The sequence below is a fragment of the Schistocerca gregaria genome, chromosome 11, assembly GCF_023897955.1.
Source record: "Schistocerca gregaria isolate iqSchGreg1 chromosome 11, iqSchGreg1.2, whole genome shotgun sequence".
Taxonomy (NCBI): domain Eukaryota; kingdom Metazoa; phylum Arthropoda; class Insecta; order Orthoptera; family Acrididae; genus Schistocerca; species Schistocerca gregaria.
This window is the reverse complement of record NC_064930.1, coordinates 25,543,233-25,566,129: the sequence shown is the minus strand read 5'-3', so window position 1 is coordinate 25,566,129 and position 22,897 is coordinate 25,543,233. Positions and strand designations below refer to the sequence as shown.

At 37.9% G+C, this 22,897-nt stretch overlaps 1 protein-coding gene across 6 annotated transcripts in view; it reads left to right on the top strand.

Annotated features, from left to right (window-relative positions):
• The window catches only part of LOC126295198 (uncharacterized), a 289,435-nt gene extending 266,929 nt beyond the window's left edge, over positions 1 to 22,506 (top strand). For 4 of the 6 annotated variants that reach the window (XR_007552409.1, XR_007552414.1, XR_007552413.1 and 1 more), the window contains one exon: positions 19,324 to 22,506. The gene's annotated coding sequence lies outside the window, so the exon portion shown is untranslated. Of the gene's footprint in view, positions 1 to 8,271; positions 8,485 to 9,824; positions 9,844 to 19,323 lie in introns of those variants that run through there. The other 2 variants (XR_007552412.1, XR_007552410.1) reach the window with 2 other exon arrangements.
• Positions 22,507 to 22,897: the final 391 nt, after the last annotated feature.

Here is a 22,897-nt window from a genome sequence, read left to right as displayed (position 1 = left end):
AACTGCATGAAACTTATCACGGAGCTACAACCATTTATTTCAAATGTTGAAATATAGTCAAAATTTTTAATTTTCCATGAAATTGGCAGGAGCCTGGTTTGACACTGGGGCACTGCAAGAGAAACATCTGTGTTTTGTTTTCTTGTCTCAAGCCTTTGTAGAACACTTTCAGCTCCATCTGCTTTTCATTCTTTTTTTTTCAAAATAGGCATAGATTCATCTACATGAAATAGTACAGCATTTTTCTTGGTTATAATGGTTAACGGACAGCCATTCTTTGTACAGGATGTGAAGCCATCTATCAATTGTTTCATAAGTTGTAATTGAAAGTTCAGTTGATTGTAGTATCCTTCGTGTCCTCTGTTCGTTGATGTACAATATAAGGCATTTGCAATTCCATGTCTAATAGGAAGTAGAGAATCTGATGCCACCATGTATGAGAATGTAGACCTAGTGCATAACATTCTGTAATTTTACTGAAGTGATCTGTGCCTCCCATTATGTCATTGTATGTTGCTACAGCTTTTGGACAACTAATACTTTTGGTAGTACCATCCTTATTCTTCCTTAAGACAAGTGTTCTTTCTCTAGTGTTACCTGAAGCTGTTAAAATATTATCAGGTATGTTATCCATCCATTTTACAGGTAGGCAGCACCATATCTGCATTGGAATTGAATTTCTCCACCTTTGTACATAGATTGCTCTTCATCATTGAATGAAATCCTATCCACTTTTCTCTTCCAGTGATTCTTGTTCAACAGTGTTTGCATCAGATTCACAGTGGTGAAGTAGTTGTCAAATGGTACGACAGTGCCACTGTGTTTCCGCTCTTGTGTCAGGCTAATGACTGCTCATACCTCAAGAGAATTTTCTGAAATCCATCACCTGACGTTTCTGCATAAATATCACAATTTGTGATATAACCTGTCTTTGAACCTGCTAAACACCACACATTGTATCCTCATTTGATTGGCTTCAAAGGCATATAGTGCATGGGTGATGTCTTCCCCTTGAAAGGTATTGTGCTTTCATTTACATGCAGTACCTTATTGTCAGTGTATGTCTTACAAGTTGTGCTGTTCAGAAAGGCTACGAAGTTTATTGTGTTTGAGCTCAGAGACGTCACCCTATTGTCATTTATGTCAATCAGTAATTTTAGAAATAAAATAGAAAGAAACTTCCACATGGGAAAAATACATTAAAAACAAAGATTCCAAGACTTACCAAGCGGGAAAGCGCCGGCAGACAGGCACATGAACAAAACACACAAACACACACACAGAATTGCTAGCTTTCGCAACCGATGGTTGCTTCTTCAGGAAGGAGAGGGAAAGACGAAAGGATGTGGGTTTTAAGGGAGAGGGTAAGGAGTCATTCCAATCCCGGGAGCGGAAAGACTTCCCTTAGGGGAAAAAAAGGACAGATGTACACTCGCGCGCGCACACACACACACACACACACACACACACACACACACACACACACACATCCATCCGCACATGGTATGTGCGGATGGATATGTGTGTGTGTGTGTGTGTGTGCGCGAGTGTACATCTGTCCTTTTTTTCCCCTAAGGGAAGTCTTTCCGCTCCCGGGATTGGAATGACTCCTTACCCTCTCCCTTAAAACCCACATCCTTTCGTCTTTCCATCTCCTTCCTGAAGAAGCAACCATCGGTTGCGAAAGCTAGCAATTCTGTGTGTGTGTTTGTGTGTTTTGTTCATGTGCCTGTCTGCCGGCGCTTTCCCGCTTGGTAAGTCTTGGAATCTTTGTTTTTAGTAATTTTAGAAACCTTTTTATGTAGAGTAAAACATCAATCTCGATTAAATATTTTGAAATTGAAATTAGAGCAGTCTTGACCACAATAGAACATTTACTGAAAAAGTCAACTGGTTTGTCACGTAACAACCATCTTCAGATCATGCAAAATGTAAGTACAGTATACTCCTTTTGTCAGAAAAGTTCCAAGACAGGTATTTTAAAAAATGGGAAATTGCTTTTACCTAGTAATGAATCTGGTTCCTATTGAAGTAGCCCACTTGGCTGTCCATACACAGTTGCCAACCTTTCTGGAAGCCTTTGAAGCAAGCAGGGAAATTTTCAGTTTCAATGCTTGTAAGCTCATTTGCCACAGTCCATTGGATGTATGCAGTATCTTGATGAGGCTTCCCTTTCAGTTGTCTTTTTTTACTCACAGAAACAAGATGTTTCTGTATGCAGTATCTTGATGAGGCTTCCCTTTCAGTCGTCTTTTTTTACTCACAGAAACAAGAAAAAATCACAAACTGAGAGTTTGGGAGATTAGGGGGATGTGGGATGGTAATAGCAGAATGTATGGCCACATACTCAGTAACAGATAAAGTGGTATGAGGTCTTGCATTGTCATGCAGTAAGAACCTCTCCTGAGAGTACCACAAATCAGAGCAGTGATGTTGAATTGCTTGTCAAGACTTTGATGTAAAAAGCTTTGGTCACTGTTTGACCTGGAGGAAAATACTCATGGTGAACTAACCCTTTACTATCAAAGAATGCAATCAACATCATCTTTGCCCTTGAAGATCATTATTTCACTTCTTTTTCGGCTGGTGACCCAGAACTCTGCCATTCAGCACTTTTGCCATTCAGCACTTTGAGGCTTTGTGTGAGGGTCATACTGGTAGCACCAACTTGCATCCCTAGCAGTAATCTTTGACAGAAAGTGGGATCACGTCTGGCTCTATCCAGTAGCTCAGCAGAAATTAGTCTTTCCTCTTTGTGGGTCATCTATTAGTGTGTTCGGGACAAGTTTTGGATTAATTTGCATTCCCCTAAATGTTCACTTAAGATCTTATGATACGCATCATGATTATAATTAAGTTTTTCTGCTATCACACACACAGTTACATGGTGGTCATGGAATAACTGCCCTACGTGCTCTACATTTGCATCAGTGTGCTCTAGACAGGCTACTAGCCCAGGGATTACCTTGAATTGATCTCTGATTTTACAAAATATTTTGTGACACTTGAAAATGTGACTTCTTGAGTGTGCCTCACCTGCATATGGTTGCTTAATCATTGTCCAAATTTCACTCCTGGTTTTCCTGGGCTTCACGCAAAACTTAGGGTTCACTCTTTCCTCACAATCAGCATCCATTGTGTCACCATAAGTAATGTCCCAAGAACCCAAACAATGTGTTAATAAGCACAACCCTGCCATCTAGAGAGTTTGTGTGGAAACATGGTCAAGGTCATTTCAAGGATGTACTCATACCAAACTCTAACAGAAAAACATTTGTTACTTTTTAGTATTGCAAATTCAGAAAAAAAACCTTTCCTAGCACTTTTCTGGTGAAGGGAGTAGATTTAGAGAGAACTCTATTGATAACAGTTAATGCAAGATAGATAAAATATGACAAAATTATAGTTAGTTATGCTCATGATAGCAGGTGATCGTGGTAGTGAATGTAGCAGGTACCAAGGATGCATGAACGTCAACTGCTAATTACAGTAGAGGGGATGCGGGTTCACTACAGTTCCCAGTCGGGAAGTTCGGCCGCCAAGTGCAGATCTTATTGAGTGTGATGCCACATTGGGCGACCTGTGCGATAACAATGGGGATGAAATAATGATGAGAACAGCACAACACCCAGTCCCTGAAGGGAGAAAATCTCCCTCCCCTGCTGGGAATCGAACCTGGGCCCCTGTGCGTGGCAGTCCAACATGCTGACCATTCAGCTAACGGGGCAGGCACCTCTGCTGTAATAGGTAGTTGACATTCATGCATCCACGATACCTACCCTGTTTGCTGCCACCCTATCATCATGTGTATAGCTTATTTTAATATTGGCCATGTTGTATCTATCTTACATTAAGTATTATCATTAGATCTCCCTCTAAATCTATGTTGTATCTACATTTCAGTGCACTTGGTCTGAAGGTGTTCGCTATTTGACCAAAACATGCTGTCACTTAATAAACATTCTATTGAGATCAGTAATATTTTAATTTTATAATTTATATGAATACTTTCACGTTCCTTTTTCAAATGTTTGCACAACATGGGCTTCAATATACAAGGCTCACCTACAGCAATTTCTGAACTCCGGTAGTGCACTACTCTTGGCAACTCAACAATACCCATCAAGATATTCAAATCAATTGAGCCTGTAACTCATCTATGGGTATATTTGCTGGCTCATTTATGGTATCACGAGGCTACTATTTCTGTTACAATTGCTCTGTGTAAAGAGTTATCTGTTGAATCACATACTCTAATATGTCAGTGGTAATAAAGAAAGGAAGTAGTATCTTTCTGCATTCTATTTTGTCAATGAACAACTGACAAATGGTTCTCTTTGCGTTTCAATGTGTAGCAAGTCAGAAACAGCAGTGCAATGTGACCATTCCTCTTTTGGCCATGGCTCATCTTCAGTTACGGTACCTCCAAAAGGAATCTCAATGTCCATGCACGCGAACTGTTTATACTACTATTATATTTCTGACAAAGTTTACTACCACAATGTGAAAGCAATGGTAGAAGCTTTGTTTATCACGGTATAAGGAAATGAGGTGATACAAATCACAAAAATACATTTGTACAAACAAAGCATTGTATTCTGAATTCACAAGTGACAACAGTAGTGGTATCATCCCAAACAAAAAACTGGTTGTTACAAAAGTTTTTATACACCTAGTACAGTGTACTACTGAGAAGTATCAAGCACACCCAGTGGTGGTAAGACATATTTCCAAAAACCATTGAAAAACCAGTAAGTTGGTGGTAAATGTGCTTCCCAAGGTCTAAAAAACACATTAATTTTGTTGTGAGTATACTTTCCATGCCTCTGGGAGAAATCTATTTAATGGTAAGCATACTTCCCAAGCGCCTTTAAAAAGCATTATTTGGTGGAATGTGCACTTCCCAGAGCCCTATAAGGTATATTTCACAACAAACAGAACCTACAGTGGGTGCAGTGGGCTGCCATTATATGCCAGGAGCCTACAGAAGTGGTATGACATATTATCCTAAATACAGAAAAGAAATACAGTTACTGGTAAATATATCCCCTATGGCCTACAAGAGACATAATAAGCATGAACATTTAAGAACATTCTACCATTGTATCACTGTAACTGAATGCTACACCCACAACTCTTTCATAAAGGTTCTGAAGTTTCAAAACTGGTTATGGCTTAGTAAATCAACAGAATTATCTTATTTCACATCAGACACGTCGTCTTTATATTTAACTATGATTCAGAAATAGTTTTGAAAGAACAAAACTATTAATGTTAGTCCCCATAGATTCTTTCGCTTACAGTTAACATTATTCAACTATTGTGTTTCACTGACTATGAAGTGGATCACATACCCATATTAATGTCCTCTCCACTTGTGGTCCTCGCTTCATTACCTTGAGCTCATATAAATTGTATCTCTGTGTGTGATCTACATTTTTATTCTAAAATTTCTCCAAACTTTCATTCAGCCACAATAAAAGTCTAGGGCTCACACCATGCTACATGCAATGTGCAACTTTGCACCAATATTGTGTCCAATTCTCGCCAACCCTTACTTCAAAGTTCTTAATGTCCAGCCATGCCATAATGTCTTGCCAACCTTTGTCTTGGTGTTTTATTGACTTTATATAAACCAAAATATTTAAAAATGCCTCTATCTCAAACAACAGTTATCACAAAAATCCTCTTACATATGAGGGTTTGAATTTAAATAGTGGCAAATATTTATTCACAACCGATACAAGAGAGTTACATATATGCACCTGTTACTATCCTTCAAAGTAGTCACCAGCATTGTGTAGAACCCATTGCCAGCGATGTGGAAGGTGTAATATACCATTAGCAGAGCCTGTTCTGTTGATTGTGTGAATGGAGCAGTCTACTGCCTGTTGAATCTCTGGATCAACTCTGAAGTGAATGCCACAAAGCCAGAACTGAAATTCTGAACCAACAAACAGAGCATGGGTAAACTATCGACTTTTGAACAAGTATTCCCACCCATAGTTTCAGCGCATTATTGTACAGTATATCACATATTTCATGTAGTTAAAATCTTTTATGTTTTTAAGATTTCTTTTCGCTGATTGTTTCCTCACCTAACTTGGGCTTACTGCGGGATCCCATGTGACAGATATTACTGGATTTCACCACATATTACTTGCACTTTGTACAAACTGTACTAAATGGCATTTGAAGTTTTGTTGTTTGCCAACTGTTCACAGATTTTATTGTTCACAAGTATATAGCATTTGATGTTTTATTCTTAGACTATCAGTATATTTCCCCATTCTTGGTGTGGGTCCTCGCAACTGGCAGGTAGGCCCCTGCTGTTACTGGTCAAATCCACCATTAAGGCCACATGTGAGATGCAAGGTTCCCATAAAAACTTGCATGTATAACTGCACACAACACTACTCAACAGGTATTACTTTACATAATGAGGAAATGGGAATCAAATAATGTAACCATAAACCCTAAGGAGTATATGGAACAATGTTTACTTTCAGTTATCCTACCATGAACAGAATGTGTAATACAGTGCTTCATACAACATTCTATAGTTGCTGAACAAGAGGTTTTCTTTTGGCAGTTATCTGTATTTCTACAACATGGTATAGTCAAAATATTTTGCTGCACACCAAGGCAAAGTGTGATACTGAGAAAAGTTGATTATGCATTCCAGACTTCTAAAAGCTGAATGCCCTTGTACAAGCAACAGGAGAGCTGTGTTGTACATCCAGTTGTCACCAGAGTCATTTGAAGTGGAGGAATGCATTGGGTTGAGCAACACTGAGAAAGTTTACTGGCTATCTCTTTTTCTCAACATTGGCATTGTGAGACAGGAGCATTATAACATACACATTGTCAGAAGCTCTCAACGTTATGGTAACATGTTCAGTTATGTTACTTTTATTCGATTTATCCTTTCTCTGGGAGTACTCTTAAATGAAGAACTTAGAACTTAAATAGATAAAAGTCTGTGAGAACTTGGAGCAAAAATTGGAGCCAAGAGCTGCAAGGACCACACAACCAGACAGCAGGTGCTGCTCAGTGAACTGTGTGATCAACTCCTTCCATGTCAACTATGAGTGCCAAAGGCTACAAACCCCAGATATTGGCTGCAGCCAGTCATCACCCATGCTTGATCAGCACCCCTTCTGGGTTCATTGCCCTGGGGCCAGCTTTCAATAAGCCACTTCTACATCATTGACATGCACTGCCTGTTATGCCAAACCCCAGCCATTGCTCTGTTCCAGATGGTTCTGTGTGACTGACACCAAAACATTGCACCATCTGTGTCAGCACATGGAACCAGTACTTACAATGGCCATACCAGCCCATCAGTGTATTCAGCCAGCTGGGTAGTAAGAAACACCCAGTCTGTCTCCACCTGCGCCACCAGGCCTCAAAGGAGGTACTTCTGCCCATCTACCCAGCCTGAGAAGCCAACAACACCCCAGCTGCCATCTCCTTGGGATTGCCAGATTCCAGCCAGTAGTTTAGAACATGATGTTGAGTAGCACTGTGACCTTACACTACACTGGCCACCACCTGCTACGTGTTCTGCACCACAACTGTGTCACATGCAGTGTCCACACCGTCACCAAGTTAGAACACCATGTCAGTGCTACACTGTGTAAGCAGCTTCCTGTCTGCATTTCCAACTGTAAATGTGCAAGTCACTATTATGTAATGAAAAAAATGCACTTGACTGTCTGTATTAGGCAGATGTCTCTTCTCGTGCCTTTCCAGGTCCACTTATAAGCAGTTCCATGGTGGATTCCAAATTGTATAAATTAGTAAAGAAGCAATAAAGAAGTACTGTATCCTCTCACAGTTCTGCCTCTGCTGCTGTCCACGTCCTCTTTCTTTGATAGAGGTCTTCACTGTTCCCACAAGCAGCAGAGGACAAATATTCCACTCAGCAGACCACAGACTGTCTGAGCAAGGCACACCCAGAAATACTTCATTTAAGCAATCTGCACTTCTAGGAGTTGGGGACAGAAAATGATTGTGGCTGCCATCAAATCTCAGCACATCCATAGCAGTCACACTCCAACCAAAAGTCACAAGTAAACAATTACACCCACTGTAGAAAATGCACATTGGCACTTGTACACATTTTCAGAAATGTTTTGGTAAGATATGATACTGCCTGACCCCTTGACATACCCAGTAAATGTGCAGGGTTAGTAATAACAATTTCTAAGTTATATAAATTTATTTACTGCACGTTTTGAAATAAATTTTCTTTTCATTGTTTTGCAGATGATGAAACTTTACATTGCAGTTATGTAAGCTAATATTTAATCAATCCAAACACTATGGAATGCTAGTGAAGAGAATATTTCATTTATGATTCCAGTTGTGGATGCTGCTATTGCTTTTAAACTGTGATGGTTAATATGCAACACATTTCATTGCATAGTGTGTGTAACATTTGCCAGAAATTAAATACTAAAATCTCTAAAGATTTATCTACATGGTGTTTGTTCATTGTGCATCATATATTCCCCTTGTGCTATGATTTAGTGTTATGCAAAGTTCTATTCCACACAAAATGTTCTAAAATTATAGTTTCTAACAATATTAACGAATTGATTAGACTCAACGTACCAGTTTTCTTGTCTACCCAATTTTTTTCAGTGATATGAAGTACAACAGTTCTTTAAAATTAGTTACTACAGAATCTCTCTCTCTCTCTCTCTCTCTCTCTCTCTCTGTCTCTGTGTGTGTGTGGGGGGGGGGGGGGGGGGGTCACTGTTTTCTACTCACTAGTTTCTTCAGGTATAACAGTAAGTGATTATATTAATAGAAAGCCTGTCAGATACAATAGATGTAAAAATTTGGTTTACCTCAGTTTTCTATTTTATCCAGAATGTCCATCTTTCACTCTTCAGGCAGATGTGATGTCATCAGTGAGAATAATCCCATTTGGCCTCCTTATTATACCACCTATCACCTTTTCAGCTGGTGAAATTGGCTAGAACCTTTCACCAAACAGATATAAAGTATCATCAAATAGTTTGATGTTTCATTTCTTGCAGGATGTAATTATCTTATACATCTTGAAATTAAACTTTATCGACTAAATCAATGGTATTATATTAGAAATGGTATGCCTATGCTGATGAAAATTTATCACAGTTGCATTTGGTCAGCATTTAGTCACTGAAACTCTCATCCAGCTTGTAGCTTTCTTATGCTTACTTCTGCAATACAAAGAGCATTCAATAATAATATAACACATTTTTTTCGGTCAGTTCTGTTTGGAAAAGTGCGGAAATTGTTGTCTTACGTAATGAAATATTGCTGCTTCAGTCCCTATAATTTCATGAAGTTCCAGTTGGTGGCGACACTATACATGCCCTTCAAAATGTCGTCTACAATGGAGGTGCATTTCAAGCAGAGAGATGTCACTGAATTTCTGTTGGCAGAAAACCAGAGTCCTGGCAGTGAACAAAAGCACAATGAGTTGTCATGCGAAGTGTCTTCCTTCATCACAACAAGTTTGTGCAAACTATCTGATCTCCCACATGCCAGCTGGCTGCACACAACCGTGACTTCTGCAATGTTGGAATGCACAGACACTTTCACTCAAGGTGGTCGACAGATCACAATCAAACACCTTGCTGCTCAACTGGACGTCTGTTGGTCATGCTGATACACACATCCACCAGTTGGTGAACTCAAAGATATGTGCCTGCTGGGTTTGTCACCACCTAACAGAAAACCATAAAGAGCAATTAAGAATCATCTTTGCAGAATTGCTTGCACATTATGAGGCTGATTATGACAATTTTTGTTGAACATTGTTTCAGATGATGAAACTTTGGTTCATTACTTCAAGCTAGAAACCAAACTGCAATTCATGAAATGGCACCACACCACCTCTCCTTCGAAGAACTGGTTCAAAACCATCTCCTGAGCCAGGAAAGTTGTGTTGACAGTCTTTTGAGACTGTGAAGGGGTTATTCTGGTTGATGTCCTCCTTCATGGTGCAACTGTCAATTCAGAAATGTGTGGTGCTATCGTCAAGAAACTGAAGAAATGACTCTTGTGTGAGCACCAAATATGCAAACTCCATGACAATACATGGTCTCACACAAGGCATCACCCCCAAGAGCAGCTCACAAAACTTCACTGAACTATTCTTCTTCATCCACCTTCACAGCCTTGACCTTATACCTACTGACTTCTATTTGCTTTGCCCAGTGAAAGATGCACTCTGCAGGAATCAATATGTGCATGATGTGGAGGTTCTTGATGCAGCAAAATGTCAGCTCCAGCTTTAACCAGTAGAGTGGTAGTATGCAGACATACTGGCCTTTCCAGTAAGATGGCCTGAGGACATTGCACTGAACGGAGATTATGTTGAAAAATAGTAGCCAACAGAGTGCAGAATAATGTGGTGCATTGGAATCCTGAATAAAACAAATCTGCTTTAAGAAAAAAAAGTATTGCATTACTTACTGAACACCCCTCATACAAGCATCACTGTAAAACTAAAAAACCTTTGATCAGACTAGCCATGCAGCTCCTCCCATCCCTGTCACCATGTCATAGACCTGATTAATTGTTGTTTCAATACATCACTATCAGCATGCAAGAACAGTAGCTTACTGTGTATTAGTGTGATTTTAAAATGTGTGACAATGTGAATAAACCCACAAACTGTCATGTTCAATGAGTAATGTGGATTATAATTGGTAAGAAGGTCTACCCAATAGAAATTTACGGACTGATTAACAAAGTTGAAGGAAATGTAATAAATGATACTTAAGTTAGAAAACAGTGCATCCTGTTTGATGGGGACTAGCGAATATTCATGACCAAGAATGATGAGAGCGATATTCAGCTGTAAACTCCTATCTACGATTAAGAAAAAAAATTCAGCAGAATACATGATCCATTATTGGTGGACTGAGCTGTATGGTTTCCTGGAATTCTTCTTAAGGAAAGTTTCAACCAGGTGGGTTACTCAACTTTTAATACATAAATCCTTGTGATACTAAGGCATTTTCCATAATCCGCATTACCAAGGCGGAAAGCTGCTTTGTGCTCACACTAACAAAAGTTTTAAAAAGCAGAGTTCATTAATTTTGATTTGGTAATATTAACAACATACTTTTTTAGGAGGTACTGATGTGCAAATAGGGTCCAGAACCTGAAAATGCTTTTTGTCACTCTCTCAGTAGTATGAGCACATTTTTCAGTAATCTGTAGTACTGACTTCATGAATACCACAAAAAATTTATAATGCAAATTTCGTTCATTGTTGTTGAGTTTTGCTCTCAGCATACTTTTTAAATAGATATTGGCATGTGAATAAGGCTCTAAACCTGGAAATATTGAATATGACATTTACTGGGGAAAGTGCTACCTACTATTGGCACTTAAATTTTTGGACCAACTTTAATTAAAAATTTAAAACATTAACGGAATCTGGTAGAAGAATTAATTAAAAACAATAAAGAGTTTTTTCAAAATTTTAAAATATAAAGCAACTAACTGGACTGCAATGTTTACAAAATGTGAGCATAAAGTACTGCCCAAACTGATCTTGCAAGGGTTGACACAAAAATGAATGGGATCTACCCTGGCTTTTATCACTTAGTAGAAGGATGTTGCAGAGCTTTTGAACCACATTATTACTTGTAGCAACATTTGGGTTTTACATAAAAGTCTAGAAACAAAATGACAATCAGTGGAAATGCATTATACATGACCCCTAACAAAACCAGAAAAATCCAGAGAACCAAAACAGTTATGACCACAGTGTTTTTGGAGAAAAAGGACTTCTTGTTTATCTACTTTATGCCTCAGAGAGAGACTATAAATGTAGCAGCCTTCTGCCACACCCATCACCAATTATTCCTGGCTTCTTCCCAGTAACGCTCTCACACATCCTGTTTGGTTGACGAAGGATTAGTTTCTCAGTTTAAGTGAGACATTTTTGAACATTTAAGTTATAGCCCGGACATACTCTGAAATGGTTACCAGCTTTCTTTCCGAATGGAAGGATGTTTTGGGTGGAGAGCAGTATGGAAATGACAATGAACTGAATGAAGACAATACTGACAAGTTCAGCAACTTGGCGGCAACAGAGTATACAGATGGACATAAAGGCTTGTGGAGTGCTATGAATAATGTACAAATTTGAATGGTGACTTTGTAGAAAAAGTGGACAAATGCCAGTAGGACTCATCATCTAGGTAATAATTAGCTAATAATAATAATATATTAATAATAATTTTATGTGGATCAGTGGCATTTATGCAAGACTTCCTATTGGATTGACTTTGGCAGCTTCTGTGTCCCTAACCTGCTGCAGTTATCCAACTGGGGAAAGGGGACACAGTGTAATGTGCAATTTGACCGATGGTTGTCTCTCATATCATTGAGAGGTGAAGATTTGGTTAAAATGGAGACTAAATCCTCGATCCAACCAAGATTTGATCCTGCAATCTCTCCTATACATCTACATCATACTCCACAAGCCACCTAATGGTGTGTGTGGAGGGTACTTTCAGTACCACTCACCGATCCCTCCAACCCTGTTCCACATGCGAGTAGTGCTTGTGAAGAGTGATTGTCGGGAAGTCTGTGTATTGGCTTTAATTTCTCGAATTTTCTCCCCATGGTGAATATGATAGATATATGTGAGGGAAGTAATAAGTTGTCAGATTACTGAAAAGTGCTGTCCTGAAATTTAAATAGTAGATCTCTCTGTGATGCACAATGCCCTCTCACCAGCTAAATGATCCCATGCTGAAACACGCCACTCTTTGTTGGATTTTCTCTACCTCCTCAATCAGTCCTACCTTATAAGGATCCAAGGTAGATTAACAGTACCCAAGAATCTAGTGAACAAGCACCTTATAAGTCACTTCTTTCGAGCATGAGTTACATTTCCTTAAGATTCTTCTGATGAATCTGCTTATCCCACTATCTGTTTTATGTGGTCATTTCACTTACGGTCGCTCTGGATAGTTATGTCTAGCTATTTTACGACAGACACTGTCTCCATCTGTTTGTCATCAATAGTGTAGCTATACAGTAGTGGATTTCCTTTCCAAAGTGTGCTTAGTATCTTACATTTATTTACGTTCAGACTCAACTGCCAGAACCTGCACCAATTATCAATTCTCTTCAGGTCATTCTGCAAATTCTTATTATCTTTTGGCATTGCTACTTTGGTATAGATAACTGCATGATATGCAAATAGACTTAAAGAGCATTCCACAATTTCTACCAGATCATTTATATATATTGTAACAGCAGCGGTCCTATCACACTTCCCTGGGTACTCTGGATATTACCTTTACATCTGTCGATTTTGTTCCGTTAAGAGCGACATGTTGAGTTCCATCTGCAAGAGAATCTTGAGTCCATTCGCAAGTCTGCTCTAATAATCTAATCTGTAAGCTTCTTGTTTTTTTTTTTTTCATTAAATGACAATGGGGAATGGTGTCAAATGCCTTATTGAAATCAAGCAACAGGGCATCAACCTGTGCACCGTTGTCCACTGCATTGTGAATCTCATGGAGGAACAGAGCAAGCTGAGTTTTGCAGGATCTCTGTTTGCAGAATCCATGTTGATTTTTATAGAGGAGATGTCCATTTTCCAAAAACGTCATAATTCTTGAAGGATGAAACATGTTCCATAATTCTACAACAGACTGATGGCAACTATACAAGTCTATAATTGTGCTGATCTGTCTTAAAAACGGGAATGACCTATGCTTTTTTCCAGTCATTAGGTACCTTTCATTGCTCAAGAATCTACAAAGAATTACGGATAGAAGGGGAGCAAGTTCTTTCGCATAATGTTTATAGAATCTTCTAGGATCTCATCTGGACATGATGCCTTTCCACTACTAAGTGATTGTAGCTGAATTTCAGTTCCACAGTTGGTTATCTCAATATCTGACATTTTGACGGCAGTTCCACAATTGGTTATCTCAATATCTGCCATTTTGACGTTAGTATGGTGATTGAAAGGAGGGACAGTGTTACAGTCTTCCACGGTGAAACAACTTTGGAAGACTGAATTCTGTATTTTGGCCTTCTCTCGATTAACTTCCGTTTCGGTACTGGTCTGGTCGGGTGAATACTTCTTACTTTCAAAGTTATTGAACACATCTCTCATTGCTCTCCTTACGGTCGTTTTTACTTCGTTCACCTTTTGTTTGTCAGCTAGGTTTTTTCTTATCTTGAATCTGAGATGAAGTGCTCTTTGTTTATGTAGCTCTTTACAAACACGGCTATTAAACCATGGTGAATCTTTCCCATCCCTTAAAACCTTGCTCGGAACATACTTGTCTACGGCATATTGAACAATGCCTTTACGTTTCTTCCATTTGTTCTCCACATCTTTGCCCTAATCACCAAATGTTTGATGCTGACTGCTCAGATATTCTGAAATTTGTATCCTGTCACCCTTTCTGAGCAAATATATCATCCTAACTTTCTTAACATTCCTTGTAGGACCCATCATCATAGATGCTGTCAAAGACTTATGATCACTGATACCTTCCTCTGCGTTACTGATTCGGTAAGTTCAGGTCTGTTTGTTGCCAGGAGGTCTAAAACGTTACATTGACGAGTTGGTTCCCTATCTGCTTAAATTAATTTTTGGACATTCAGAAGAATGCCATACGACACTCCCAATCTATACCTGTTAAGTTGAAGTCATTCCCTATTACAACGCCATGACCAGGAAAATTACTAGTGATATTCAGTAAGTTTTGTCAGAAGTGCCCTACAACTACAGATCCCGACCCAGGCGGTCTCTAAAAGCATCCGATCACGATTTTTGGCCATTGTTTGATCGCTAGATTTTATCGAATTTTTTACTGCAATAAATACACCGCCGCCATTGCGACTAACCTAGCTTTATGATAAACGTTTTAGTTTGAACTTAGGATTTCATTGTCATTGGCATCTGGCTTCAACCAGCTTTCTGTTCACAATACTGTGTGTGCAGTATAACCCTAAGTAAGCGATACTAATTCTGGGACCTTTCCTCGAATGCTCCTACAATTTACTAAAATCATATTGATATTTTCTTCCTGTGATTTGCGGGGACTGTCACTGTGGTTGATTTAACAGGCAAATCGTCTTTGATACCAAGGGAAGGGTTCTCTAATTAAAAAAGCCCCATGTGCACACCACATGTACTCTGCTACCCTAGTAGCCACTTCCTGTGTGTAATGCATGACTGATCTTTTAAGCAGAACCCTACAATTCTGTACCTGATGGTAAAGGTCGAGAAATTCGCATCTGATCCATCGCAGAATCTCTGAGCATCTGGTTTAGACCTTCCACTCTGCTCCAAACCAGAGGACCATGATCAACCCTGGGTATGATGCTACAAATAGACAGCTTAGCCTGCACCCTGTGTGCATTGCTAGTTGCCTTTACCAAATCTGCCAGCTGCCGAAAGGAGTCAAGGATGGCCTCAGAACCCAAGCGGCAGATGTCATTCATGCCTCATGTGGCACTACATGCAGCCGGTTGCACCCAGTCCACTCGATAGCCGCCAGCAGGGCCTCCTCCACATCATGAGTGAGACCTCATTACAAACATACCAAATGCACACTGGAATTGTTTCCCACTTTGCCTGCTATCTGCCTGAGGAGCTCCATCACCCTCCACATTGGATCTCCCAGTGACAAACATAACCATCCTCTGTACTTTTCCCGACTGGGCAGGAAAATCGACCACTGGCCCATTTCCTCATATTCCAGATACATGCTTTACCACTAGACCACCAGGCCTGACTTATACCGTTTATAGATAGTTCACCTATAGGCTTTGATGTGTGAGTTTTTATCAAAATGTGTGGCATAAATGTACAAATGGTTTCGCTGCATTGGCTTAGAAGCTTAATTTTTTTTACACTGCCAAGGGACCATAGACCTTTGTACTTGACCTAAATTTCAATGTTATACCTATACTCATTCTCGAGAAAAGGGGTATTAACAGATGGATGGGCAGACAGGTGTAATTATGTATTAACAAATCTCGGATTTTTTCCTTTGCTTGTACTGTGACACCATTTGTGTTTTCAAATTTCCCGATTCTAAGTCAACAGGAAGTACCCTGTAGATTTTACTCAGTGACTTTGCGAGTATCAAAATATGTGACCTAATTGGCCATATGTTTTGATTTCACTGAGTAAAGAACTTGAATTTTTCACATCACTAAGGGACCATTGACCTTAGTATGTGACAAATTTCAGCTTGATACCTATAGATGTTCCTGAGAAAAAAAAAAGTGTTTCATCAGTTGGACAGACATACAACAAAGTGATCCTTCTTCCATTTTTCTCAACTGAGGTACTGCACCCTAAAAGTCATTAAGATATCAAAGTGTGTGATGAAAAAAGTTTTCTTCGATTATCTTGAATAAAAATATGTTAGGAAACAAAAGTTCATTACTTCTAAAATGGCTACTCTGTGTGCTGCACTTCTTTTGTCTCACATTAGTTATAGCTTCAAGCATTTTACACAAATGTACTTTGCATTCTTCCATTCCAATGTTATGCACATTCTCAGTGTTTTGTACTGTAGTTGTAGGTGTGGGATTACTTTAATGTAGATCGTTTTCATGGGAAATGCCACCATATACAAATTCATGTTTATGTTTATTAGCTGTTGGAAACAGAGGAGGATCCTCCTTTTACTGACATAAAATAAATTTAGATTCCTGATATGTAATTATGGCAGCATGGCATTTTGATTTATCCATTCCAATTACACATGCAAAATTTGATCACAGAATTTGTACAGTAATTCCTTTGATAAAGTTAACATTTAGTATATGTTATTCCATAGAATACACCACCACAGTGATAATGAAGTAATGTCTCTGTATGAGGTCCACAAACATTTCATCTTCCCCACATATTTTACACGTCTTTTTGTCAACTGAAAACACTACAGTTTCATCAAACCCCATAATTATGCCACCTTGTTTACACTTTTTATGATGGTTTTCAGGAGGATTTTGATAACTAGTTGTAGGGTAGTAGTGCATTTGTTAAATTCATGAAAAGCCTTGATCAATATTAACCAATTTAAGCAAAAATTTTGTGTAGAGAGTAACAAATCAGGTACATGAGTATTCTGAAGAATTTGTGGTAATAAAACTCAGTGCATTGTTTTTAGTGCAGAGACACCATTAGAAGCAAGCATGGAGTATCTCTAGTAAGTGCGACGGGATCAGTGCTATTCATAATATAACTTTTTAGGTTGCCAGATAGCATTTGTATTGCTCCAAAGCATAATAAATGAGGTTGTTATTGTATACAGGGAGTTCACAGTGCTAGAAAATTCTTGAGAATTGCAGAAAAAGTCGAAAATGTTGATGCTTTATCCAGAGACTGGATGATGCTATATTTTTAAAAATCAGTGAGAGGTAATGCACAAATAGTGAAGATAACGTGTAATTTCATTCACTACTGTATGAGCAATTGGACACCAAAATTAGCAGCAACCCTCCTCTATCTGGTAGTAGCTAACATCAGTGATTTACATTTATGGTCAAATTAACGCTTTTGGGAATGTGAAGGTTAGACCAGTATATCTCAGAATTAATCGTAACATTGCATAATTCACCTTCAAAGTAATTAAAACATCCTCCTCCTATAGTTCTGAGTATTGTATGTTTCGTGTGTACCTTGCCAGGTCTGATTACTGGAAAAGATGCTGAAGAGTCATTCATGATGAATTTGTTTTGTTAGCTTAAGAGAAACACAAAAAAACTCAATAAAACAATGGATGATAATGAATGAAAATAATATAGTGTTACTTTCAAAATCACAATAACTAACTCCAGTAGGGATCAAACATGTTACTACGTATAAAACACTTCTGTGGTTGGGTACCAATAGTATTTCTTTATATCTACTCTCATGTACAAAACAAAGAAGGAGTTAAAGATGTGCAGGTATGCCATGAATCCTTTGCCACACACCACATGGGAGTTTGCAGGGAGCAAATTTATCCAGCCATGTAAAAGTTTTCCCTTCTAGTTTGAGAAATAATGAGATGCCCTCTTGGCACATAACCTGCAATTAAGTAGAACAGTAATTTATAACTTTTCATGATGTAACTTTCAAGGTGTGTTACAGAACCAGTTTCTATCTCGAGGAGAATGTGCTTTGACAAAACGTGTACAATCCTTGTGCAGACATTCACTAGTATTGATTCAAACGTCATCTTCCTCTCCATGTGAACAAGGAATGAATATGCATACTATATTCATGCAGTATCACATTTCTCATGTCTTTGCTTTAATGCCGACGATGTTTTTGTGTGATATTGGATGCTGACGGTGGTGTTAGTTTTCATATTTGTTCGTTGTTTGACAGATTCATGTGGCAACTTTTGGACTGGTCTGAAGCCATTCCTTAAAGTGAATGTTTATAGGTTACGTGTTTCATGCATAGAGTTGTATACACAAAACTCAATTTGTGAAGATTCATTAAATATTGTATGTTGGGCTGTTCCCATCAGATGCAGAGAATTAAACATACTTGTATTGTAGATCAGTAAGCAGACTTAAGTAGTTGATATAAGAAATTCAGGACGCGCAGGGTGTGAAATGCCATTATACTAATACAAGAAATATACTTTTTGAGGCAACCGTAGACATTTATCATTAGTATGCACCAATATCTTGCAGTCATGTTGACAGCTTATGCTCTTTTAAATGGAGAATCAATGTCACATAAGGGTTGTTTTAATTTCTTAAAATTATTGTTATAATTTTTTGGTTATTGTACTTGTTTGAGAGTGGCATTGTTTTATAATATTTGTTAAATGCACAAAACCAGTCAATGAAAATGAAACATTTATATATAATTGTAGAACCACATAGAGACTTCATGTTGCCCATGCAAGAGAATGCTATCCGTATTTTGATTCTTGAGTTGTATTTTGCTGTTCAGAGCTGTTTATTGGCAAGGTTTACTACATTATGAAGTTTTAAAAGTATTTGATGACCGATAGGAAACTACGAATCTTGGATAACCAACTCATCAGCAAAAACATGTTTTATGACTGAGTATGTTGTTACTTTTAAATGTTTCTTTTGAAGTTGTCATTATCAGTAATATAGAATGCAAATAATTATAGAATAGCGTGCCACCAGTGAAACAATTTCTATCTCATATACTTTAAATGATTATAAATTTTCTCATGTGCATACTTGAAATACATCTCCATTACAAGCAAGAATTTTGTGGTTAGCCAGATTTTGTTTCTGTGTTCAACAAATTAAATATTCATTTCCCTTCTATTTATCTTTCAGGTGAATGAAAATTACCAATGCTACCAGTAGAATGTTGTTTGAAGATCTGGAGGTGTCTGCAGATAAATTTTGGTAGAAGTGGCACTCTAGCACAAGTACTTTCCCCTTGAGAGAGCAATGCAGCATGTACTAAAAATAATAACAGCTTGAAGGAAAATGAATTTTGTGGTTTCACATGCAGTTCATGGAAGCAGATCTTTTCATGAAAATACAGGCACATAAAGCATGTTTTTATTCACATTCATGGTGTGCTTCTGCATATAATGTTGTGAGGTACTTTGCACCGTAGTGGCTTCAGCAAGCATTTAAGAAAGAGTGAACATAATTGAGGTTGTCTGTAATGAGAGATGGATTACACACTGCTCGTGAGAAATATAAATGTGGTGAGATTTGCAGAAAGAAAACTACAAAATCGTATACAAAAGTTTTTTCACTCCAATCTGATTGAGAAGGGATCTTTATCTTAAGTGTGTTGTAACAGCTTACTTATAAAACTGATGAATATCAGTTGTATTTCTTTTGTAGTAGGCAGATCTTGCTTTCCGTGTACCATACTGCCGAAATGCCCTGAAATTGTGACATTTGTGTGAAACCCTGAATTATGATCATATTCAAGAATCAATCTTTATTACATATTGGCGAAGGACCTCACAATTCTGATTTTGATAAGAAAATGTTTATTGTGAGTGTATGATAAACTTCAGAAGCCACATTAGCACATCCTGGCAAAAGGCCACATAACTGTGAAGTTTGAGGGAAATCTTTTATTGAGGATTGTTATACATACTGTTGCAGTTGCGACACAAATGTGAAGTTTGTGGGAAATCCATCACAGTGTTTCCAGTTCCATCACAGTGTCATGTAGTGTGAAGCGGCCTGTTTAATACATGCTAATGAGATGTCACACTAACGTGATGTCCTTGGGATATATATTACAAATTTTTGTAGCTTTCAGGGGTAGACATTAACACCCACTGGTAAGAGACGTAACATGTATGTTTTGTTTATGGAAGCCCTGTTGTCTTGTGATATCAAGACCCATATCTTTGTATTTATTAAAGAGTGACCAATGTGATATTTATAAGAGGTTGTTTTCAATTCATTGACAACTTAAGGAAATGTGCAGTAGTTCATGTGGGAGGTAGAGTGCATGTTGGATTACGTGACCTTTACCCAGGTAATGTTATCAGTGTACAGAAAGCTATATATTGTACAGATAATGCAAGAATTAAGATTAGTAACTATACGGGTAAAATCAAACAAGTGCAGTTTAACTGAAATTTGTTTATTGAAGTCTGTAACTAGATTGACAATTCAGTATACTGCAAGAGGCTAAACAGTGTGATTATTGTTAGTTATGTTATTTTAAAGTTTTATTGAAAGCCATGAACTAATGTGCTGTGTGTAGTTTATAGGTAGGAAATTGTGTTATCTTTCATGTGGAAATGTAAATCACAATTTATAATGCTATATCTGGTTACACATCAGAATGTGCAATGAAAGAAAATTTGTTAGTCAAGGTAGTTGCCTGGAACCATATGGCCACATGTTAAATATTTGGTTGATTTATATCAACTTGTCTGTTGCAGAGCTCTTAAAATATTTTGTTGTTTTTGAAATTATTTATGTATGTTGGATTCTTAGTGTAAAGCTTTTATTATTTTGCTCTATTTATAATCTTTGTTTCATCATTTGTTGGTTTGATAAGCTTGTAAGCTGTACAGGTGTTCCATGATTCTATCTTAGTTTTCATTTTCTGTGCCTGTTGTTTGTGTTTTTTGACTTAGCATCAGATTCTCTATAGACAACCATACTAGAATAATTTACTCCAATTCTCCTTACTCCTATTCTGCCTGTATCACTGTAATAACGTTCGTGACTGCCTGTGTCTGGTATGCGTTCTTTGTTCAATATTCTTCTAATTACTGATTTTACAAGATTGAGGTTATTATATTTTCAGTATATAAAAGTGCTCCTGATGTTAGTCTATCAACTGGCTTAGCAACATAAACAGGCACAGTATTTATATTGCCATGTGAGTTAGCCATTACATTTTAAACTAATTGTGGTTGTCCTTAGAAGAAATATATATCACAATATTATTTCAAATAAACAATTTGTAATACTATTCATGCCAATGGGTCCATGTCCCATCTTGAATTTACTCATGCCACAGACTGGTTACTTGTGCATGTTTCTGCAGAGTCCAAAAGCTCATCCTCACACCCTAGCAGGTGGAGCAACTGTGCACACTTCTGATTTTTGATCCAGAGAGATGGGTGACAGTGAAATTTATTATGTTGATAGTGGTATCGATAACTGTCCCATTACAAGGTACATATATGTGAGCCATGTATATATATAGTAATGTGGAATATTAAAGTCAGCCTTATATGGTGAACTCCAGCATTGTTTGGGATGATGATAATTCAAATCCATGTCTGGCCTCCTTTGAAAGGTACCAGTGCATTCCTTCCACATTCTTAGAATATTATGAGCATGGGCTCTTCCTTTTTCCAATGTTATTGCAATGTTCAGTAATCAATCCCAATTCTCTACTATTCTCTTAATAGTACACAGTGCAGTTAATTGGATATTTTCTTTGTTTTCATTGATGATACTCTTAGATATTTCTGGTGAATATAATACATTTCCAAAAAGTAATTGAATTTGTTGTGTTATAGTGAGAATGCTTGGTAGCTGTCTAGTTATCTTTGGCATTTCTCATCACATCTAGTAGAGCTATGAAGATCCTGGCTCACTCTGTCATGAAGTTGTAATTATTGCATTGGAAAAAGTAGGGCTCGGGTAATGACTCTGAAAGCATTACGAAATTGTGCGTGCATCCCCTTCCTCTCTCATGCCACTCCAGCCAATCTGAGTGTAGTATTAAAATGAGGCAGCCAGTCAAAGAATAGTCTCAATAAATAAACAGATAAAAACTACATCCATCATAGTGAAACCAGCCCAGCTGTGGTTCATACAGCACCTCTGTTCTCTCCAGTTGCTGAGAGCATAGTATTATAATGAGGTGTAAAATGGTGCCAAACCGAAGGAATACAGCAAAAAATTATATAATCTCCATGTGAAATTCAAAGATATGCATTATTTCCATGAAAGTCAAAGATTTTCATACAGATTCATGCCTCTGTATTTCACTGGTGCAATATTAAAATGATGCATGTAACTGATATCAAGTTGTATCATATTATACTGTACAAATCTCCTTATTTAAAGAGGTACTGTTGAAAAGATGGATGAAAATAGCAACAAATTGCATTATTTCTGTGAAAATTATGGATAAGTATGTAAAATGATGTAATGAACTACATGAACACACTCCCCCCTTGGGTCTCTCCCCCAACCCCAAACCCCCACACACACATGATGAAACAATTCAGGAAGAGTCATTTCAAAAATGTCAGACATCAGTCATGTACAAGTGTGCTCATTTATAATAATCTCAAGACAATGTATCATTCAACAATGCTTTATAATAAGTCTGTGAAGTAGGGATGTCCTCTGCCTGTTTATTTAAGGCCTGTCAGTACACCTTGCCACTGACGGGGTGGCT